Source organism: Varroa destructor, unplaced genomic scaffold (assembly GCF_002443255.2).
Source record: "Varroa destructor unplaced genomic scaffold, Vdes_3.0 BEIS01000006.1, whole genome shotgun sequence".
Lineage (NCBI taxonomy): Eukaryota > Metazoa > Arthropoda > Arachnida > Mesostigmata > Varroidae > Varroa > Varroa destructor.
In genome coordinates this window covers 21875032-21883133 of record NW_019211459.1, presented here as the reverse complement: position 1 = coordinate 21883133, position 8102 = coordinate 21875032, and the positions used below count along the sequence as shown (strand labels likewise).

At 44.7% G+C, this 8102-nt stretch overlaps 1 long non-coding RNA gene across 1 annotated transcript; it reads left to right on the top strand.

The window, feature by feature from the left end:
* The first annotated feature begins 1045 nt into the window (after positions 1–1045).
* Positions 1046–3398, top strand: LOC111253411 (uncharacterized). Its single transcript, XR_002674637.2, has 3 exons — positions 1046–1506; positions 2091–2941; positions 3168–3398. It is a non-coding gene; the product is annotated as an uncharacterized LOC111253411 (long non-coding RNA).
* Positions 3399–8102: the final 4704 nt, after the last annotated feature.

The window sequence follows — 8102 nt, the reverse complement described above, 5'->3', positions numbered from 1 at the left end:
CCTTGTCGATAGCAAACTTTGAGCTTCAAAGCTTTACTTGCTGACAGCGATAACGACGGCGTAACCGAGCCATGATCGAATCTACGCTACGAATGTCATAGTCATCATTATATGCGGTTCTGTCAAGAGCATTGATGATCATTGTCCTATGTTCTTTCTGCCATTCGTTGCTAATCTGTTCCTACAAGCGGACGGTGCATACATAACCTCACAATATGGAAATTGCTTATGAATTTACATATATGGTTGACAAGATTTCTGACCCAACAACACGGACCGAAGGCTAGGTGAGTATACGTGTCGGGTTTACCGAGTGATAACGCAGCAACAGAACTCGTTTGAAGGACGAATAGTTACTAACGTGAACTAATGAATAGATTGTACGTGTTGAAATAGTTTGATGTTCGACAATGAGCGGTCCACCTTGTAAGAAACAGGTTAGTTTTTTAGAACCGGATGCCCAATTGGTGCTTCTGACCTCGTCCTTATCACGGTAATTTCCTAATGAGTTGAAAATTAACGAATCATTCGATTGTGTATCTTCGAACAGTATCCTACGTTGCTATGATGCCGCTGTCCGAACAAGCAAAAATTAAAACATTAAATACTCAAACAGAATTTGAACACGATGTATACGTTTAACGATACATTCAACTAGAAGCAGATAAACACGATAATAAAATCGAGAATTAGTAGAAATGAAGCCACAGCAGAATTGATATCGGGCACCCCTTGCCCTCACGAACTACTGGACAGACGTTGGAAACTGTCGACTTTCAATGCGAAGTAAAATGCAGGCTCTAGTCGAAATGATCGGCTCGTTTACAATGACGGTACAGAAAACAGACACACCGCACGCACCTCAGGGACAACTGCTGATAGAGAAACGCGACGAAATCAAGCCTTATAGTGTTTGCTGCGACGGCCTTTATGGTCCTCGCGGCGTCTGCTCTAGGCCCTCTTGAGATTCCTTTGTGTTGTTTACAACTACTACATAAATTTCGGACAAGAACATGCGTTCATCCTGTTTCGCCCATAGGCTCAGCCTTCCGTTTTAGCCCGACGGCTTTTCTTATTTTGAGGTGCTGTTCGCGACTCATACAGCTATCGAACTCCTCGAGAAGCAAAAGAGAGCAATCAATGATTACGGACCTGCGTACAATACATCCGGAACCAAAATCGTATGGTCGTAAGATTTTATTTTGATAACGCCTGACGCCCAGGCTCGTTGGGCGCGATGGCCCAAATGATAACGTTTTCCAGCTAACGAATTTGAAGGCGCCCAGAAAACACAGGACTTTCTTTTGTGAAATTTCTACCCAGATGCATAACTGTCCAGGTGATAAACAGGAGTAAAGTTACTCTCTATTGTTTCACACTAAAAGCCTGCTGTGGTATTCGATTGTACAAGAGTCAACCGGGACCGTCTTTTGAAAGCAAGCGTTCCGTGCTCGTGCATCGTCCGAATGAAGTCACATGCGTAATTGAAAACGCGAGTGGAATAAGGTATAGAGACTTTATAATAAAGTCTTGCCATCTGTTCCGACGGCTAGACCCCCTAACCTCAATTATAAGGTATTTTGCTAGACACAAAACAATGCTTGCAATACGATTCAATTAATAATACAAGGTTGCTTTGTCATCTGCTCCGCGTTTCCTGCGGAAGCATACGTTCTGCGCTACCAACTACACTTGATGCTAAGTGAAATAGCTTTATTATATATTTAAAAATCAATAAATACACACGAATCAATAATCATTCATCTCATTTCTAACGTTATTTATTTAACAAGCTTCATGATTATATATCCAAAAAAAAATATGGACCATAACACTAAAATCTTAATGTTATCGAAAGTAATGAGTACAAATAGAGCATTTGACGAAGACCGTATTAGGCAACTGTAACTAGTATGTTTTAATAAGGCATTGCGGAACAAGTTTCTGTATCCTAGGTCGGACTAGAAAGTTGACTGGCGAAATCACCAGTTCTAAATTGCTTTGCCCCGACCGAGCCCACTTTCCTTAGTCCAGTTTCATCCGGGATGTTTGTGTACAACTTAACAATATTTATGAATCACATATTCTAGGCGTACGCAGTAAATTGATTTGGATATTCGAGCGGACCCGGCATCTACACGGGGGCAGTATTGAACGACATAAATCTGCTTAAAAATGGCATAGTTTCTATAAAACGCTATTCTGTAAACTCGACCTTAAACCAGGCTTTTATTATTTACATATCGAGCCGCTTCCCTGTCGTCTGCAGTCTCCGTTCATCGGCTGCAATTGCTATTAACGGCTTCTGGGTTCGTTAAAGAAGCAACAGGAAGGTGCCACTATGGAGGAATAAGGTGCAGTTGCAAACGGCATGGATCAATTTTTGTTTAATATCAAATTTCCCCCATGGGCTACGTAGCTAGTAGCCGGTCCCCTTGGGGTTTGAGATGCGCTACTCCCGTTGCGATGTGTGCAAGTGTGCATGTTGGATGAATGAAGCTACAGCGTGACTGGACGCGAAGTGAAGGCTGCTCGGTAGCAGACGAAGCGAGGATGTCTGCGCAAGCTGATGAGGTGAGCGATGCACTCATTTTCGAGACGGTACGATGATAAAGGCAGCGTACGGGCGCTACGACAGAACCAGCGTCGAATGTAGGTTAGCCCTTATTTACACGAGTACCTAGAACAGAAAGTCACAGTAAAGAGTCGACCAGTTACCGTCCTGAAAATTCATATCGACAAACAGAATACGCTGAGGGCAGGTAATATACAGCTAATGCAAGGAACCTGGTAAATTATAGCGCTTCATTGTAGAGTCAGAGCCGTAGCGATTAGTTGGGCGTCTCATGAGGCCGGTAATACGTGGCTGATGTATGCTCTCGGTAACGCACCGTAAATGATGGAATTGCCCACATTCGAGCTACCGACGACAATAGGATACGTAAGTTATTTACCTATGCTGGTTTTTAAAGCAACATATATATATATATATATATATATATATATAGCTCACGGTTCTGTTAAGCAACCTATGTGCCTACCGAACTTTGCGAAATGTACGCGCTAAGCCTTCACCAAACGTACTATCATTAACGCATAGTTCTTTAGCACTTAGCCACTGGCGAAAGAGTTTTTTTTAAAATTATTTTGTAATTATTTTTGATCAGATACGGAAACAAATTTAAGGTACTGATAGCTTAAAAACTGACTGGGATTCGAGCTCTACTTCAACTGATGGACACTGTTTGGTTCGCCCAGCATCGGACTATAGTTTGCCTCAAATAAAATCACTCACCCAAATCAAATGAACGCATCCATACCACCGCCCACTGGCAGCCCCTGGCACCGAGGCAGGATTGTAATGGGTGGACAGGAGACGGCCGCGAAAGATAGATAGAGAAGCATAAGTACGACTTAATGGGGTTGTTTAGCTCAAATTTCACTCTTTCACCTGTTTATATTACAACCCCGGGATAATGGGGACTTTTAGCGCCGTTTCCTCTCTACTGAGGTGTTCTTCAGGGCGAACAGAGTGCCTGCCCCCGACTCAGCAAAATCAACGAGACTACCGAACGCGCTCTATAGGGTTCCAGCTTGCCAGTTCTACCGAAGCGATCGTATACAAGCAAGAGCCGACGGCAGCACCTCCGAATGTAATCATGTTATCATCACATCGAAATAGAGATTGGGACGACTGGTAATGTTCATTGCAGCCACTGCTGTTGTCTGCGTACAGAATGAGTACCTTTCACCTGCTGACAAGGGGTCGATTCAAGGGAATTCGTATCGCTTTTAGCCTCGCAGCTATCGGAAATCCAGGATAGCCGACTGAAGGGGAGACAAGAGGGAGATTCGTAACCGACTAGGGCGGGTGACCTTTTGATTGAATTTGAAGAAGGCATTTTGCCATTGACTTGGTCACACATCACTCTCCGTAAGCTTGATGCTTTCAACCGAGTAGAGAACGATGATGAAATGTAAGTAGAACTATGCCGAGACGTACGTCTGCTGGCTGTGTGTGTGTGTGTGACAGGTAAATCTGCTAAGTAAGGATGGCCTCACGCTGAGTTCAAAATGGATTGATAAATTTAACAGGCTAAAATGATGGTTATCAGATCAGGCTTATTAAGTCCATTGCATCACTAGGGAAATTCTTCTTTGATAGGCATACGTTGTGCAATAGTAACGTGTTTTCGGCTAAGATTAGGGATGCACTGTGTCTAGGTTCGAATTCACGCTTCCTTTGATGCTAGGGTTACCCGCGTCTATGTTACGATTTAAGTACCGGAGGTAAAGCTTTCAGTTCTTCACCTGCGTTCACTAGTAGCGATGCGTTTGGCTTGAACCATGATATTTTGCCCAAAACATGGTAAAGCTCTCGGTTACCAATGAGCAAAGCTCAGACTAATATAGTAGAGAAAGGAGTGTGAGATACCAATGTATACATAATAATTAGGTCGGCTGCATTATCAATTCATTGAAATTCACTATCCGAAGGTGTTCATATGACTGAGTTAAAATCTACTCGTCTAGCTAAAGGCTTAGAAGACATACATATAAATTTTATTTGTTGTATCTTAGCCAGAGGGTAAAGGGGGATATTCCTGATTAGTCTACACAGTTAGTTGTTTCTCTTGCTTCGCTCCTGTCGTAATTCTTTACAGACGTTTCTGAACCGAAGCTCATACGCATAGGCAGGCGCACGAGACGTTTTCCGACTTAAATCGACCTAATAGGTCAAGTCACAAATTACGCGAAAAAGTGACACCTCTAGCGTAGCGTAGCGTAGGCGCATAGATCGGGCACGGGGTTCTTTGGGCAGGTGGTTTCGAAGCGTTTTAGCGGACTGACATAGTTAACTGTGTTTAGCTACCGTTATCTGCCTATCGGAGAAGCTAAATATAGAGATTTGTGGCGTTGCCGCTATGATCGCGCAAGATTCGTCCCGAGGGGCAGACGATTACATTAGGGAAGGCGGGGGGGCGATATACCTGAATTTGTTATCTTAACCGTTGTTTGTGTGACTGATATTTAAATCGACATGTTTAGCTGGTCGGCCGATATCGTAATAGATTGTGGTACAGAACTGATTTTGGTGGATCACTAATTAATCCTCATACATATATACGTTCGTTAGTCAGGTGGGAAAATGGGGGCATATTGTCTGGAATAGATTGGCACAACGATGCCCCTGAGTGTCTAATGATAGTGATAAATGTAGTAATCTAATTCGTTAATAAACACGTATAGATTGACTGCAAATTGAGGCAAAGTTCGGTGCGTGATTTTTGTTCTTGCTCCTTGTAGGCCCGGCAGGACCAATTTAATTATTGGCAAACTCCTTGAATGGTCAATTCCTATAATGACCGATGGTCTTTGTGCTGATAGCAACACTCGGACGGGTGTAACGCGTGTAGACAGCTACCCGGCGTAGTTCCGTATGCATCCCAGCCTCCCCGCATGCGTCAGATGTGAATCTATCAGTGCGAACCAAGAAGATTACGTACCTTAGCAACTAAACGATCAAAGATAGCTTTCAAATACCGCATGTCTATCAGAAGCTCATCATTAACATATGAAAGCGATCAATGACGGGACGATAGTTTACTGATGATTCATGTAACTAGGTTTCATTTGCCAGGATATTTCGATTCTGAGAGGGATTAGCCAAAGCTACCTACTACGTTTTTTTTACGTTAGCGTTTCTCTACCCGGATTATCTTCGATTGAATAACGGAGTAACTTTATCGATAACGATATTGGCTTACGAACGATTCTAGCTCCTGAGGATGTAATTTCACTGTATTCTATTAAACGTTTAGCCTTTTGCGCGTCCACGTAGGCCAGTTCAACGGTGCTCATCTTATTAGCAGTAGTATGATGGCTTATTATTTTATTGGTACCAACAAAACATTGACGTTTATAACGCGATTTTTACGGACCGCAGGAACTTTCACATGAGCCAAGATTATGCCAACTTAAACTTACACAAATACATACAATTTGGCCGGTAACAATACACATATAACTTTGACCCGTTTCAGTTGCTTCAATATTGTTTATTGAGCATAGATGACAGAAAGCGCTAGGGCTTCACGGAGTTCTGCCGATGCTCAAAATCTTTCCGGCTCAAGCCGAAAGCCGTCATTAAGATTTGCTGGGCTGGTCTGTTGTTAACGGCTAATGTGAAAACAATCTAAGTAGCACCTAATATAAACGGCTTGCTATCACTTAGTACGCGTTAGCCTATAACACTCAGGCCCAGCTTGACCTTAAAGTTACCCCACCTGTTACTGCACTCAACGCATAATATTCAGAGGTTTGAAAAGGTCTCTTTGAGACATAGTAGAGGACGCCCTGTCCTGCAACCTGCTGTTAGGACGATACAGGATGCGGACATACGCGCGTCGTCGTCTAAGCCTATGGACGCACAGGCCGACCACTCCTCACCATTTTAGATGATATACATATGCCCGTTGCCTGCTACGAATAGGCTTGTCTCGTTTTTTTTTTCTCTTTTCCTTTCTACCACTTTCATCCTCTTTTCGCATCTGTGTTATCTATTGACCATTTTTTCAACGGGAGAGCCGGTTCCTCACCATCACCGGTAAAACCTACAGCAGCCGCTCCAGCGTCAGCGGTGGTCAGGATAAGTTCAACGGCAGCGTACCTTACCGATGTCTGCGCGCGTCTATAAAGTTTCGCGAGCGCCAGTTGCTCTTTTGCTGTTGTTAGCCTCTACCCGTGACGCCCCGGCCATCACCGACGGATGCCGCTGCGCAAACGTCGTATCGATGATTTCTCCCAACCGCTTGCTATCTGTTGCAGTCACTCGACCTATCGCGTCTTGTCGAACATTACGTACGCTGTTGGACTTCGCTCCCCTACTCAAATCCAAATAGTCGATATACATTATATTAACGCACGTGAGGATCCGTAGACTTTCACATGTTCGTCTCGCTACTCCGCTCTGAGCTCTGATCTGACCGTCACTCGAACTCGGTACAGAGATAGCTCTGTTTTTACTCAAACCTCGGAAACAGAGCCAAGTTGCCTAGTCTGGTAACCGTCAGTTTTTCTATGGCATTTTAACATTCAATGTCATGTAACGTTGAGTACATCTCATCGTACCTATGGCATTTTCATAGTAGTTGTTTCTCATTAATTCTCAGAAGCTTCTGATAGCTGTTGTTTGTTCCAGCATTCTGGGCAATTTTTTTCAAGTAACGTTTCATAACGCGTGACGTATGGCGTAGCGTTTGTTATGGTATCGCCAGATTAGTGTAGCGTTATGGTCGCGCATTTGGCGGTGGTGATGATGCTGCTGAGGTCCGTGGTGGTCTATGATCGTCTGTGGTGACGGTGACTTCTGCTACTGTTATAATTATTGTTGTTACTGCTGATCCAGACTTGCCAGTGGTTGTTTGTCTCGTCCTGCCGGCTACAGCGCCGCCGTCGGGAAACATCGCTCATGCGCCGTCCTGGAGATTCCACTAGTAGTGGCTGGTAGCCAGGCAATGGCTGCTTTGCTTGACTCCATCGTCTCTGGCAATGAGGCCGGTTCGTTCAGTCGACGCAGTCTTAACGAGCGCGCGGCGGGAGTCCCGCGTGAACGACGAAACACCACCGACTCGCTGAATGAAGTTGGCGACCCTGTGACCGGACAGCTCAGTCAACGAGCGGCAATCAAGCAGACGCAGCCGGCAAGGAAACCCGGCCAGACGCGAGCATCTGAGACAGCAGACAGGCCCATAGAACGAGCGAGCCGCTGAACGGACGCTGAGTCAACGGAGGACGAAATCGAGGGCTAGTAGATCTTCGTCTGAAGTCGGAACAGAAAAACTTGGAACTGACATGAGAGACGCTCAGAGCAGCGATCAAAGCCGGAGCCGACTAACTTTGCCGCTGCCTATCTATTTGGCTGGATGATACCATTGCTTGGCTACCACTGCCGACATTACTGACTATTATTAGCAGTCGTGGACTGGCGTGAGCTACCGCGTGCAGTCTGGTCCGTCTCAGCGAAAACAAGAATCGGTCAGGCAATGGCCCATCCATATGTATGATACATCGCGGAGAAGTTGCAGGGCATCGAGTCCTTG